Raw genomic sequence first — 16,562 nt, forward strand, 5'->3', positions numbered from 1 at the left:
TCGACTTTTATGCTTACTGGAGTATCTGCTGCTTCCACTGCTGGCCGATCTGTACACAAGCAGATGATGAATATATTACTCTATGGCCATTCATTGATCGGCGATAAGACATTAAACTGCCTTTGAAATGCATGCTAGTATGCTGGCCCTTGACTACAAAATTGGCTGAGGACAAGTAAGATTCGAGTGTCCATGTTGACAGTAGTCCTTACTGACAAGCAGTATATGAGTACCACAGTTCTCAACCAGTTCTCAATGCTTCATTTATGCTACAAATTTGGATTCAAGCTGGATTAGAAGTGAACTCCAAGCAACACTGAAAGGTGGTTTCCACTTGTAATCTGAGCAGGTCTTTTTTTATTTTGTTTGTTGTTTCACACTGCACTCAGCAATATTCCAGCGATATCTGATTTACAGACAATCCAGTGATCAACAGCATAACCATCAACTTACTCAATTGATACAATGACATGTGTCAAACCAAGTCAGCGAGCCTGACCACCTGATCCCATTAGTCACCTCTTACAACAAGCATGGGTTTCTGAAGAGCAGTTCTAACCCGGATATTCATGGGTAAACCTGGTCCATTTTCTAAAATGGTGTAAACAAACTGCCTAGATTGAAACACTGAAAACTTGTGTCCAGTTCGGTATTTTATGTGTATGATTTTGTGAAATATTTTCGTGCATATTGCTGTTGAAAATGGGGTATCATTGCTTAAATTTCACTGGTGAAATCACAACTTTTTGTTTCTTGAAACTGCTTAATGTTTTCCTTCACTAAACTTCTTGAAACATAACCTTTGCTATAGCATTGATGAAAATGTTCACTGTTGCCTTTCTGAAAAACCCATATGAACTATTTCCTTCCCCAATTTTGTCACAGCACCACTCATCATCTTTACAATGGATATAATAAATACATTATTATTATCATTATTATTAAAACCAGCAGTGACGAGCCAGTGCAACATCCAGGGAACCTGGGTGGGTTTCATTTTCCCCCTAGACTTTAATGTTTATTGTATGGCTGCCCAACACAATATTTCAGAAGCCCACACAGTCTGACAAGTCCATGAGCAAACAAGAAATAATGATGATGATGATGATGATGATGATGATGATGATGATGATGATGATGAAGATATTGAGGATATACTCAACCTTGATCTGGACCTAGACTTTCTCCTCTTCTTTTTCTTTGATTTCTTCAGATCATAATCATCATCACTATCTGAATAACGTCCCATTTTTGCCAAGATAGCACCTGTTGAATATACTGGAACAATGAAATGGATATTAGGCTGCAAAACACCTGCCATGACAAACTGCATACATCACGAAGCAGACAACAATTCTTTCTGGAGGCTGGATATACACTAAAGGAGATTAGTACCATTAACAGATTTCTATAAACTGTCACTATTGATCATGTTGATTATTACTAGGCTATTGAATTCACATGTGAAGTGCATCGAAATTTAAAAGTAATCATAACCCAATGATGTGTAGCCCCATAGAATTAGTGTTGGAGTCTGAAACAGGAATTGGGAAAAGACTTCCGCCCGTATCCCCCCCCCTTAAATTACCATTTTGCTTGTGTCTGTATGCACAATGTCATTATAACTTATGTTATGTCTTCTAGTCAAATCATATAACCAAATCATATTTTCCTCATCGTTAAAATTTAGGGGTGATACGGGCGGAAGTCATACCGAGTGAAGTTGACAGCCATGTGTTGATCCACGTACCCGACACTCAGACACTGACAATCTTGGGCGGCATTATATGAATATATCCATTTATTTTTCCGTATTTATTTAATTATACTAGCAAAACTACGCTATAAACACATGTATTTCTTTAAAACATTACCAGAGGTGTGGTTTTACCTTGTTTTAATCGGTCCGCATATCTTTCGTCGTGCCTTCGTTTGTTGATACCCACTCGCAGAGTGTGTGCAATAGAGTTATCTCCCGTGGCGTCGCGGAACAAATTTAGAGTCGCTTATACCACAGCAAAGAGACTTTCCGAAGATGCCTTATCATTCACCAAAGGATCGTGTGATCATTGTAGCTGGAATGATAGAATGTAAGTTACATATGTTCCTTTGCTTGATATTACGGATGCTTTGGGAGAGTCGCTTTGCTATGATGTAAGCGATACTAAAGGTAGTATTTTTATGTCACAAATATGTCATCGTATCCCAATTGCCTAGATCGATGCTCATGCAGTTGATCACTGGATTGTGTGGTCTAGACTTGATTATTTACAGACCGCCGTCATATAGCTGGAATATTGCTGAGTGCGGCGTGAAACTAAACCCACTCACTCATTCCATCTATCATTAAAAGACATGAATATTCTTGGATCATTGCACTGACAGTACCATGTGACGCCATGTTTGTTTAGACTGTGAAAAATCAGCATATGACCTCTCTAATGTGCCTCAATATCCATATATGACCCCAACAGATACTGAAAATATCTGTTGACTTTATCTTGTTGCAAAAGCTATCCATTGTATGTTAAATTGATATCCTGGATGTTCTGATGATGCTGAGTTCTACGTTACGGACTGTGGCATGCACAAACATTCACACGTTCTGATCCGTGTTTCCCTAACTGTTTTTACGGCTTGCTCAACATCAAGGCTATATCCGTGTCAACTGGGACAAAGTTGAACAAGGTGTGAATCGTGCCAAGAAAGAACTACATAAAGAAGCCAACAAGCGGTATCCTGGGATTTTACAAAATGTAAGATAATTGTCATAGTACATGCAGACTCCCTCCTCTCGGCATTGAAAGTTTTGTGGGTGTTGACGTGTAATATAAGACTTGTAGATGACTCAACATGTTCATTGATATATTGCATGGAGTTGATGTTCAAGGGTGGTCACACTCACATGCTTGTTTACCAGTATTGAAGACAAGCTGATGCCCAGGGGATGCCCACGTTGAGGTTCTTTGACGTACAACCGGATATGTTTGTTGATACCTGTGACCTGTGTGTTTCTAAAGTTTCGGTGCAGACTGTACGACATGTAATTAAGAAATGCAGTTCATTCTACCCACATGTATAGTGGAGCAAAGGATACTTTGGCCACCTGTGAAGATCCGGGTTAGAATTGGTCTTCAGCAACCCATGCTTTTAAGAGGCGACTAACAAGATCGGGTGGTCGGGCTCTTTTGACATGTGCCATCGCATCCCAATTGTGTAGATCAATGGTCATGTTGTTGATAACAAGATTGTCTGGTCAAGACTGGATTAATTACAGACCGCCACCATATCGCTCAAATATTGCTGAGTGCGGCGTAAAACAATTAACTAACGACAACACTTTTGCCCAGATATACCATTGGGCTCACTGTGAAGCTCATGCCTGGTGTCCTCTGCCGTGATATACCATTGGGCACACTGTGAAGCCCATGCCTGGTGTCCTCTACCGTGATATACCATTGGGCACACTGTGAAGCCCATGCCTGGTGTCCTCTGCAGTGATATACCATTGGGCTCACTGTGAAGCCCATGCCTGGTGTCCTCTGCAGTGAGATACCATTGGGCACACTGTGAAGCCCATACCTGGTGTCCTCTACCGTGATATACCATTGGGCTCACTGTGAAGCTCATGCCTGGTGTCCTCTACCGTGATATACCATTGGGCACACTGTGAAGCCCATGCCTTGTGTCCTCTGCAGTGATATACCATTGGGCTCACTGTGAAGCTCATGCCTGGTGTCCTCTGAAGTGAGATACCTTTGGGCACACTGTGAAGCCCATGCCTGGTGTCCTCTGCAGTGATATACCATTGGGCTCACTGTGAAGCCCATGCCTGGTGTCCTCTGCAGTGAGATACCATTGGGCACACTGTGAAGCCCATACCTGGTGTCCACTACCGTGATATACCATTGGGCACACTGTGAAGCCCATGCCTTGTGTCCTCTGCAGTGATATACCATTGGGCTCACTGTGAAGCTCATGCCTGGTGTCCTCTGCAGTGGGATACCTTTGGGCACACTGTGAAGCCCATGCCTGGTGTCCTCTGCAGTGATATACCATTGGGCTCACTGTGAAGCCCATGCCTGGTGTCCTCTGCCGTGAGATACCATTGGGCACACTGTGAAGCCCATGCCTGGTGTCCTCTGCAGTGATATACCATTGGGCTCACTGTGAAGCCCATGCCTGGTGTCCTCTGCAGTGAGATACCATTGGGCACACTGTGAAGCCCATGCCTGGTGTCCTCTGCAGTGATATACCATTGGGCTCACTGTGAAGCTCATGCCTGGTGTCCTCTGCCGTGATATACCATTGGGCACACTGTGAAGCCCATGCCTGGTGTCCTCTGCCGTGAGATACCATTGGGCACACTGTGAAGCTCATGCCTGGTGTCTCCCGCCGTGAGATACCATTGGGCACACTGTGAAGCCCATGCCTGGTGTCCTCTACCGTGATATACCATTGGGCACACTGTGAAGCCCATGCCTGGTGTCCTCTGCAGTGATATACCATTGGGCTCACTGTGAAGCCCATGCCTGGTGTCCTCTGCAGTGAGATACCATTGGGCACACTGTGAAGCCCATACCTGGTGTCCTCTACCGTTATATACCATTGGGCTCACTGTGAAGCTCATGCCTGGTGTCCTCTACCGTGATATACCATTGGGCACACTGTGAAGCCCATGCCTTGTGTCCTTTGCAGTGATATACCATTGGGCTCACTGTGAAGCTCATGCCTGGTGTCCTCTGAAGTGAGATACCTTTGGGCACACTGTGAAGCCCATGCCTGGTGTCCTCTGCAGTGATATACCATTGGGCTCACTGTGAAGCCCATGCCTGGTGTCCTCTGCAGTGAGATACCATTGGGCACACTGTGAAGCCCATACCTGGTGTCCACTACCGTGATATACCATTGGGCACACTGTGAAGCCCATGCCTTGTGTCCTCTGCAGTGATATACCATTGGGCTCACTGTGAAGCTCATGCCTGGTGTCCTCTGCAGTGGGATACCTTTGGGCACACTGTGAAGCCCATGCCTGGTGTCCTCTGCAGTGATATACCATTGGGCTCACTGTGAAGCCCATGCCTGGTGTCCTCTGCCGTGAGATACCATTGGGCACACTGTGAAGCCCATGCCTGGTGTCCTCTGCAGTGATATACCATTGGGCTCACTGTGAAGCCCATGCCTGGTGTCCTCTGCAGTGAGATACAATTGGGCACACTGTGAAGCCCATGCCTGGTGTCCTCTGCAGTGATATACCATTGGGCTCACTGTGAAGCTCATGCCTGGTGTCCTCTGCCGTGATATACCATTGGGCACACTGTGAAGCCCATGCCTGGTGTCCTCTGCCGTGAGATACCATTGGGCACACTGTGAAGCTCATGCCTGGTGTCTCCCGCCGTGAGATACCATTGGGCACACTGTGAAGCCCATGCCTGGTGTCCTCTATTGTGATATACCATTGGGCACACTGTGAAGCCCATGCCTGGTGTCCTCTGCCGTGAGATACCATTGGGCACACTGTGAAGCCCATGCCTCATGTCTCCCGCAGTGAGATACCATTGGGCACACTGTGAAGCCCATGCCTTGTGTCCTCTGCAGTGATATACCATTGTGCACACTGTGAAGCCAATGACTGGTGTCTTCTGCCGTGATATACCATTGGGCACACTGTGAAGCCCATGCCTGGTGTCTCCATGTGTGAGATACCATTGGGCACACTGTGAAGCCCATGCCTTGTGTCTCCCGCTGATATACCATTGGGCACACTGTGAAGCCCATGCCTGGTGTCTCCTGCAGTGAGATACCATTGGGCACACTGTGAAGCCCATGCCTTGTGTCTCCCCGCCGATATACCATTGGGAACACTGTGAAGCCCAGACCTTGTGTCTCCCGTGTGAGATACCATTGGGCACATTGTGAAGCCCATGCCTGGTGTCCTCTGCAGTGAGATACCATTGGGCACACTGTGAAGCCCATGCCTTGTGTCTCCCACCGTGAGATACCATTGGGCACATTGTGAAGTCCATGCCTGGTGTCCTCTACCGTGATATACCATTGGGCTCACTGTGAAGCCCATGCCTGGTGTCCTCTGCCGTGAGATACCATTGGGCACACTGTGAAGCCCATGCCAGGTGTCTCCCGCCGTGAGATACCATTGGGCACACTGTGAAGCCCATACCTGGTGTCTCCTGCCGTGATATTGCTGGAATAGTGCAAAGCGCTAAAACCCAACTCACTCACTCACTGAACTACCGTAGTTAAAGATATATGTGACAGTAGGTATAGTGTCCGTATATTACACAAGTATCACACCTGTCTGTGTAATTACATCATGTGACATAGACCGAACTCGGGTGCACAAGCCATAAATCAATGCGTTATATGCCTGATAGGTGTTAAGTTCCAATTGCATGTGGTCAGTGATTGCAGTTGTGTATTGCATATTGTCATTAGCAGACAGGCAGGCAGACACATTTTCACTGCCCATGCGCCATGAGCGCAGTGCAGCACAGCTGTTGAAACTACTTTTCACCCCAGCAAATTTCGGTGTGTGTGTGTGTGTGTGTGTGTTTCATGACGTTATTTTTCAACTTTATAACTTTTTTGCAATTTTTGATCATTTGTTTCTGCAAGTCCATATCGAAAGGTATCAGAATCTGCAAAGTTATGTTTTATGTTGCATATGACCTTTAACCAACTTTTATATATGTAGGACATAAATTCTGCTAAGAACTCACAGAGTTGGTCTGATGTTTTGATTATGATCATTGAGCATTATATGTTTATTAGTTTCCAGTAAGATTCTGATTCATCTATCCGCTTTTGAATGAAACCGACTATACCCATCTAATATTTTTAATAAAATGTTTCGCATTGATAATATAAATGAAATACACAATACCATTTTTTAGAAAGTGGTCAAATGTAACGTATGTTATATTTGGGATTACACTTTCTTAGTAAAGTACAGATTCTAGTACTTTTTTTGGGTGGGGTGGTTTTGAGTCATATCGGGACAGGCACCTAATCATGAAGCACACAAAGTCAGACACCGCTGCTTCCACAAAAATGGAAGTCTGACAACTGGTAGTCTAGACTGCAGACCTTGTGTACCCCTCTGATTAGGTGCCTGACTCTGAGGGTTTGGGTTCGAATCCCGGATAGGACTCAATCCCCAAAAGTACTAGAATCTGTACTTTACTAAGAAAGTGTAATCCCAAATATAACATATGTTACATTTGACCACTTTCTAAAATGGCATTGTGTATTTCATAGCTTTCGCTGTGGGAGCTGTGCCGATTAACACTTATCAGAGGGTACACAAAGTCCGCAGTCTAGACTACCAGTTGTCCGACTTCCATTTTTATGAAAGCCGCGGTGGCTGAGCGGTCTAGGCGTCTGACTTTGTGTGCTGGCGATTAGGTGCCTGACTGATGGCGTGGGTTCAAATCCCGCATGGGACTCAATCCCCCCAAAAGTACTGGAATCTGTACTTTACTAAGAAAGTGTTATCCCAAATATAACAGGCGATAATATAAATGTTCTTTTGTATATTTCAGGCAAAGAAATTTTTGCAGCAGAATGTCTTGCTTGCTGGGTCCTTTGCTGGTGGCTTTCTGTTTGGCGTAGCTTTCTGAGTGACCTTGTAACTCTGTCCTTGCATGATGTGATGTGTGATACAGATGACAGTGTGTGATATTAACAGTGTGGTGCCTCAGTCTGATGGCCATGGGAATCATTTCCACAAAAACATTGGGCGTTCGAGATGGAATCCAAAGTTTTCTATCCTTGTCTCTCCAGATAAACACAGCCTGGAGTTCTAGTCATCAGACAAGATGTCTGTAGGCTTCTGACCAAACTATCAGACTGTTTATATTTTTACTGTGTTTCCCATCTTCAAGAAAAGAAACGAAACAAATGGCCCTAAAAGGCTTCCGTGATGTATAGACAAGCCTTTCAATATTTTGTGCATATAATTTAAACCTAAAAACTACCCATCATAAAATGTTTTTATTGTGCACCTTGAAAATAGGTTCTTAACTTTACCATGTGTTTACTAATATACTTAAACATACTAGCTAGATATGATTTTATCCAGTCATATGATTTTCACAGCTATTTTGTCCTTTACATGAAATGGAATCTGTGCCAGAGGATGGTCAAGGTTGGGTATTGTATGGAAGCCTTTTAGGGCCATGCAGGTTCTTTTCCTTTTTCTTGACATTTCAAGATGCTAAGTTGAATTTCAAGATTCATATCATATTGAAATTTTAAGAAAAAATTAAGAAAACGAATGGCCCTTGAAGGCATCCATAGTATTCTTTAGCACCAGCATTTTATATTTGCCTGTTCCAAAGTCATTGCTTTGACAACAGTAAACAATCCTATATGGGCAGAATATGATTGAAGCCAAACAAGATTTAATTGTGGATAGATTGACCAGATACACCCTCAAAGAATTATTCTTTTTGTTTCAGTATTAGAATGTTTCTACTTTTGGTTGTGTCCTTTTGTACATACCCGTATAATGTATGCTAACAAGACTCATGATATAATGGGGCGGTTGGGGTAGCATAGTGGTTAACGTTGCTCGCCGCCACCAAAGACGCTGGTTCGATTCCCCACATGGGTACAATGTGTGAGGCCCATTTCTGGTGTCCCCAGCCGTGATATTGCTGGAATATTGCACAAAGCGCGAAAACTAAATTCACTCACTCACTCAGGATATAATGATAGACATTATGAATGTGACAGAATGGTTCAATGTTGGATGAACTTATTTTTTCAGGTTTCTTCACAAGCTATGCGATACAAAGCTTGTGAAGAAACCTGGGGAAAAATAAAGGAACACTTGTGCTTTGATGTGATCCGCTCTTTTTTCTCAGTCTACATTTGGGTTCTGCTGGCCATGTGACTAGTTTCTCTATCATGTTGGCTGTGGGAAATGCTCTTGTCCATCAGAAGTAACTTTAATACTGTTCTCTTGGTGGTACAACTCATCACGCTCTTATCTTGTCCTCGCCTGTTCTACAGACAGACCTTGAAGCAAATACAGTCAAACCCGATTTACCGGACCCCTTATATCCGAAACCCTGCCTTCTGGACGATTTTTAGGTGAACTGAAACTTACCTTCAGTAATTGTACTCGCTTAGCTTGACCCTGCGCTTCCGCACCGGACGGAGAATTTTCAAACCATTCCTATAGATTTCCATTGAAAAATGATCCTGTTATCCGTGAAGGAAAGATCTGTACGCATTACATGCAGGTCTGTGTGTCACGCCAGTACTGTTTACCGCATGGTAAATAGGGTTGAGTGTGTATATATTGTGTGTGTGCTTTTTTAAAAAGGCACTTTGCAATGTATTTCTGGTGTATCAGCTCTTCAGTGTAGTATGAAAGGGAAGTGGTCAAGATGTAGAATGTAGACCAGGTAACTCTGAACAGGTAATTGGTGACAGCTTATGGGACCACCTGAGTAACCTCCTAAAGGTTTAAAGATGGATCAGTTTGTGTGGAATGTATCATAGGTGACAATAACAAGTTGGTGTCAGTGTAAAGTTGAAATGTTGTTAGTGACGCAGATTTGTCTTTTGTGATGCTGAAGTTTCTCTCTATGTATGTGAACAGTACCTGTTAAGTATGGCAACACTGAAATTCATTTATATCACAGAATGTTTACTGCTGTTAATTGTAGATTTTAAAGCTCTGAACCTCCGTTGAAAATGACATAGATCGTGATGTAGCCATGCTCCAAGGCTGTACTGAGTGCTAAACCCATGTATGTATAGTAATTCTATCCTTTAAAGAGGCAAGTCTAGATAAGGGGACAGTACAAAGACCCCAGTCTGTTATTTGTAATGTTTTTTATAAATTATCATTTAAACTATTCATTATTACCATAGAGACTTGTGCAAGTTTAATCATGATGAAAAGGAAAGTTTTATCAATATGCTTTGTTAAAGATCATCTGATTAATTAGGAAAAATCGACATTTATTTTGATAACTTACACATTTCCTTGGAGACTCATGCATGTTGATGCAGGCATCAAATTGGCTGTTTCAGGCAGAAGGCTGTTATTGAGATTTGAAACCACTGACTATCTAGTTTGTATTGTGTGTAGACCAAATCTGCAGTAGAGAAAGTAAGGATAACTGGTTGCCGAACAGTTATCGCCATATTTTAACGTTATTTACAAATTTACTTGGCTGTTAGTTAAATTAATTAAACCAAATAAATTATGATACTTAATTAGCTATTCACCGATAAGTCTAGCCGTTCACAGCCAACGATCGTGTTTTTATATAACGCGGCGGTAGGGAATCTAAGAAGTGTTTTCTCATAACTAACTGTAACAGTTATCACCATTTCAGAATTTTTCATGTCATTCTCGAAATAATATATATATTTATGTCATAAAGTAGCCTCGAATAATTGATAGTGTGACTAATTGCATGTTTTTTTACAATAGACTGACAGGAAATGAAACAATTAATGACTGTTGTGAACTTGATCTTGCTATTATCTAGATCGTGTGGGTTTTTTATAGTGTTCATAACTTTATCTTTAATTTTCCCCTTATGTTACTTACCATGAAGTATTTTCTTTTGCTGTCCTTTATTGTTGTCAAATACCGTGAGGAAAAATACCTGAATTGTAATTGACTGGTTGTACTGTGTATGTCGCCATAGTATTCTTAGCCTCACCTCCAATGCCTCATTTTGGAAGGGGACGGTGAGGTAGTCCAGTGGTTAAGGCATTTGCTCATCACTGAAGGCCTGGGTTTGATTCCCCACATGGATACAGTGTGTGAAGCCCATTTCCGGTGTCCCCTGCCATGACATTGCAGGAATATTGCTAAGAACGGCATAAAACTATACTCACTCACTCATTTTGGAAGGGATCTCACAGTCACTCCTATCTTTTCTCAGAATTCATATTTATGAGTGTAATTTGAGATGTCTGTTGGAGGAGTCCTGTTTTTCCAACAAACATTATTGTAGTGAATAGGCAGCCGATAGTAGCAAAATTGAATGGAGACTTTACAGTGGCTAATTTAGGATGTATTTTATGTGTACTTTCAGTGTGACCATATTGTCAGTCGTGATAACACACTGAACTTATGGTAGGTTGTTGGTTCTGATTTTCATCTCAAACCATTTCTATGTTCATCAACTCTGTCCAAGTCAATTATGATATATTTTTAGCATGAATCAGCCATTCTGTTTCATCTGGAAACTCACGTAGAATCTCACATCTCAATCTGACCTTATATTGATTTAGGTTGAAAAAGTCTTAACAACATCTGATTGGGAAAACTATTGATAAAGTTTTATTGCCATATTTTAACATGAATATCCAGGGATATTTACATGTCATTAGTTAACAAAAAGAATGAAACATGGGCAAAGGGGTTAAGTTAAAGGTGAAGAAATGATTGGACTTAAGCATATAAACGAATCATAAAGTATTTCCTTTCGAGGCCCATTGTACTCAAATATTACTTGGGCTTGACAATTTGTTTCTTCCTGTTTGAATGTTGGGTGTTGTGATTAAACAGGTTCAACAGACGTTCATAGTGTATCACATAATTCACTAGGCTCTACACTTGCTAATGTCTTCTAGGTCCTGGAATGGATGCTTATTCATTCAGAGCACAAGGTATAACATGAAGTATTTTCAAAACTTGGAATTGACAAAATAAACCAGGAAATACCGGTATCTGTCAGAATCATGGGAAATAAGCCAAATTTCATCCTTTGAATAACTGAAAACATGTGTCAATGATGAAGAATATATTGTTTGTGGAATTCAGTGATGGAAGAACTTCCATCTACAGGAATTACTGTGCTTTAGGTTGGCAAGGTCCGCCCCCTATGCTGTTCCTGTGTCATGTAAATGCTTTAGGTCAGCAAGGTCCGCCCCCTATGATGTTCCTGTATCATGTAAATGCTTTGGGTCAGCAAGGTCCGCCCCCTGTGCTGTTCCTGTGTCATGTAATTGCTTTGGGTTGGCAAGGTCCGCCCCCTATGCTGTTCCTGTATCATGTAATTGCTTTGGGTCAGCAAGGTCCGCCCCCTATGCTGTTCCTGTATCATGTAATTGCTTTGGGTTGGCAAGGTCCGCCCCCTATGCTGTTCCTGTGTCATGTAATTGCTTTGGGTTGGCAAGGTCCGCCCCCTATGCTGTTCCTGTATCATGTAAATGCTTTAGGTTGGCAAGGTCCACCCCCTATGCTGTTCCTGTATCATGTAATTGCTTTGGGTTGGCAAGGTCCGCCCCCTATGCTGTTCCTGTATCATGTAATTGCTTTGGGTTGGCAAGGTCCGCCCCCTGTGCTGTTCCTGTATCATGTAAATGCTTTAGGTCAGCAAGGTCCGCCCCCTATGCTGTTCCTGTATCATGTAATTGCTTTGGGTTGGCAAGGTCCGCCCCCTATGCTGTTCCTGTATCATGTAATTGCTTTGGGTTGGCAAGGTCCGCCCCCTATGCTGTTCCTGTGTCATGTAATTGCTTTGGGTTGGCAAGGTCCGCCCCCTATGCTGTTCCTGTATCATGTAAATGCTTTAGGTTGGCAAGGTCCACCCCCTATGCTGTTCCTGTATCATGTAATTGCTTTGGGTTGGCAAGGTCCGCCCCCTATGCTGTTCCTGTATCATGTAATTGCTTTGGGTTGGCAAGGTCCGCCCCCTGTGCTGTTCCTGTATCATGTAAATGCTTTAGGTTGGCAAGGTCCACCCCCTATGCTGTTCCTGTATCATGTAATTGCTTTGGGTTGGCAAGGTCCGCCCCCTATGCTGTTCCTGTATCATGTAAATGCTTTAGGTTGGCAAGGTCAACCCCCTATGCTGTTCCTGTATCATGTAATTGCTTTAGGTTGGCAAGGTCCGCCCCCTATGCTGTTCCTGTATCATGTAAATGCTTTGGGTTGGCAAGGTCCGCCCCCTATGCTGTTCCTGTATCATGTAATTGCTTTGGGTTGGCAAGGTCCGCCCCCTATGCTGTTCCTGTATCATGTAATTGCTTTGGGTTGGCAAGGTCCGCCCCCTATGCTGTTCCTGTATCATGTAATTGCTTTAGGTCAGCAAGGTCCGCCCCCTATGCTGTTCCTGTATCATGTAAATGCTTTAGGTTGGCAAGGTCCACCCCCTATGCTGTTCCTGTATCATGTAATTGCTTTGGGTTGGCAAGGTCCGCCCCCTATGCTGTTCCTGTATCATGTAAATGCTTTAGGTCAGCAAGGTCCGCCCCCTATGCTGTTCCTGTGTCATGTAAATGCTTTAGGTTGGCAAGGTCCACCCCCTATGCTGTTCCTGTATCATGTAATTGCTTTGGGTTGGCAAGGTCCGCCCCCTATGCTGTTCCTGTATCATGTAAATGCTTTGGGTCAGCAAGGTCCGCCCCCTATGCTGTTCCTGTGTCATGTAAATGCTTTAGGTTGGCAAGGTCCACCCCCTGTGCTGTTCCTGTATCATGTAATTGCTTTGGGTTGGCAAGGTCCGCCCCCTATGCTGTTCCTGTATCATGTAAATGCTTTAGGTCAGCAAGGTCCGCCCCCTATGCTGTTCCTGTGTCATGTAAATGCTTTAGGTTGGCAAGGTCCACCCCCTATGCTGTTCCTGTATCATGTAATTGCTTTAGGTCGGCAAGGTCCGCCCCCTATGCTGTTCCTGTATCATGTAAATGCTTTAGGTTGGCAAGGTCCACCCCCTATGCTGTTGCTGTATCATGTAATTGCTTTGGGTTGGCAAGGTCCGCCCCCTATGCTGTTCCTGTATCATGTAAATGCTTTAGGTTGGCAAGGTCCGCCCCCTATGCTGTTCCTGTGTCATGTAAATGCTTTAGGTTGGCAAGGTCCACCCCCTATGCTGTTCCTGTGTCATGTAAATGCTTTAGGTCAGCAAGGTCCGCCCCCTATGCTGTTCCTGTATCATGTAAATGCTTTAGGTTGGCAAGGTCCACCCCCTATGCTGTTCCTGTGTCATGTAAATGCTTTAGGTCAGCATGGTCCGCCCCCTATGCTGTTCCTGTGTCATGTAAATGCTTTAGGTTGGCAAGGTCCGCCCCCTATGCTGTTCCTGTATCATGTAATTGCTTTGGGTTGGCAAGGTCCGCCCCCTATGCTGTTCCTGTATCATGTAAATGTTTAAGGTCTGCAAGGTCCGCCCCCTATGTTATTCCTGTGTCACGTAAATGCTTTGGGTTGGCAAGGTCTGCCCCCTATGCTGTTCCTGTGTCATGTAAATGCTTTAGGTCAGCAAGGTCCGCCCCCTATGTTATTCCTGTGTCATGTAAATGCTTTAGGTTGGCAAGGTCCGCCCCCTATGCTGTTCCTGTGTCATGTAAATGCTTAAGGTCAGCAAGGTCCACCCCTATGCTGTTCCTGTGTCATGTACAAATGTGCATGTTGACAATATAACAAATAGAGTGCAATGTCTTTTTCAAAATGTTTTACAAAGAATTGTTTGTACACTGACTTTACTTACAAGGGAATACTAGTAAATAAAAAGATATACAATACATCAAACAAGTGTGTGTTTTCATAATTATCTAGACGTTTCTGTACACATCGCTATTGGGAGAAAATAGTTACTTAGTATGTGGTACTATGTTTTTATGGATCTGTGCAAGCAATATCGCTAATGGGAGAAAATAGAAGGTGAGGGTGTCATGCAGTTTTTTTACAGATCTTTGCATACAACATCGCTATTGGGAGTAAATAGAAGGTTAGTATGTCAAACAGTGTTTTTATGGATCTTTGCATACAACTTCGCTATTGGGAGAAAATAGAAGGTAAGGATGTCATACAGTGTTTTTATGGCTCTTTGCATACAACTTCGCTATTGGGAGAAAATAGAAGGTAAGGATGTCATACAGTGTTTTTATGGATCTTTGCATACAACTTCGCTATTGGGAGAAAATAGAAGGTAAGGATGTCATACAGTGTTTTTTATGGATCTTTGCATACAACTTCGCTATCGGGAGAAGATAGAAGGTAAGGGTGTGATACAGTGTTTCTATGGATCTTTGCATACAACATCGCTTTTGGGAGAAGATAGAAGTTTAGTGTGTCAAACAGTGTCTTTAAGGATCGTTGCATACAACATCGCTATTGGGAGAAAATAGAAGGTAAGGATGTCATACAGTGTTTTTATGGATCTTTGCATAAAACATCGCTATTGGGAGAAGATAGAAGGTTAGGGGGAAATATTGTGATAACGATCTCTGTACACAACATTGCTTTTGTGAGAAAATACATTTTTCGTGTGACACTGTGATAATTTAAAGCTTTTTGGAGAGCATAGAAGGTACATGTGACAAACTGACTCTTACTAATTGTGAGCATCAAACTAAAGCTCTGTACTTTTGTGTATCAATCGTGTCAACAAGATCATGATTTTTCGGTTACTGGAGCATTGGTTGTAGAATGTTGTGTATCAATCGTGTCAACAAGATCATGATTTTTCTGTTACTGGAGCATTGGTTGTAGAATGTTGTGTATCAATCATGTCAACAAGATCATGATTTTTCTGTTACTGGAGCATTGGTTGTAGAATGTTGTGTATCAATCATGTCAACAAGATCATGATTTTTCTGTTACTGGAGCATTGGTTGTAGAAGGTTGTGTATCAATCGTGTCAACAAGATCATGATTTTTCTATTACTGGAGCATTGGTTGTAGAATGTTGTGTATCAATCGTGTCAACAAGATCATGATTTTTCTGTTACTGGAGCATTGGTTGTAGAAGGTTGTGTATCAATCATGTCAACAAGATCATGATTTTTCTGTTACTGGAGCATTGGTTGTAGAATGTTGTGTATCAATCGTGTCAACAAGATCATGATTTTTCTGTTACTGGAGCATTGGTTGTAGAATGTTGTGTATCAATCATGTCAACAAGATCATGATTTTTCTGTTACTGGAGCATTGGTTGTAGAATGTTGTGTATCAATCGTGTCAACAAGATCATGATTTTTCTGTTACTGGAGCATTGGTTGTAGAATGTTGTGTATCAATCGTGTCAACAAGATCATGATTTTTCTGTTACTGGAGCATTGGTTGTAGAATGTTGTGTATCAATCGTGTCAACAAGATCATGATTTTTCTGTTACTGGAGCATTGGTTGTAGAATGTTGTGTATCAATCATGTCAACAAGATCATGATTTTTCTGTTACTGGAGCATTGGTTGTAGAAGGTTGCACTTGAACCATCTACAAATATTTCATAACAATAGACATAATAATACAAAACTCAATATATTTATTTTCATTACTAGCTCATATATATTCTTAAATGTGAACAACATATTTAACAAACGATAACATTCAACATTTGATAAGGATAATGAGGTATGGCCTATTTAATATATACTTGATATATATATATTACTGAGAAAATAGTGGACAATGTATCAAACATGGATAATTATATTCATCGTGGCAATATCATCCACACTATATTCACACACACACGTCACACCCATACACACGTCATACCCATACATACACACACACGCACACACACATACTCATATTTATTACCTACGAGGGCGAAAATAGC

The 16,562-nt window shown here is 42.4% G+C and overlaps 1 long non-coding RNA gene across 2 annotated transcripts; it reads right to left on the minus strand.

Moving 5' to 3' along the window:
- Window positions 1-5: 5 nt before the first annotated feature.
- LOC124281160 lies at window positions 6-2,007 on the minus strand. Of its 2 annotated transcripts, none has more exons than XR_006899858.1 (3): window positions 1,892-2,007; window positions 1,164-1,278; window positions 6-49 (listed from the first exon to the last, which is right to left on the minus strand). It is a non-coding gene; the product is annotated as an uncharacterized LOC124281160 (long non-coding RNA). The 2 variants fall into 2 exon arrangements; XR_006899859.1 differs by having other exon boundaries at window positions 1,164-1,266; window positions 1,892-2,005.
- Window positions 2,008-16,562: the final 14,555 nt, after the last annotated feature.

The sequence above is a fragment of the Haliotis rubra genome, unplaced genomic scaffold, assembly GCF_003918875.1.
Source record: "Haliotis rubra isolate DU_JTF1 unplaced genomic scaffold, ASM391887v1 Scf28, whole genome shotgun sequence".
NCBI classification, from domain to species: Eukaryota; Metazoa; Mollusca; class Gastropoda; order Lepetellida; family Haliotidae; genus Haliotis; species Haliotis rubra.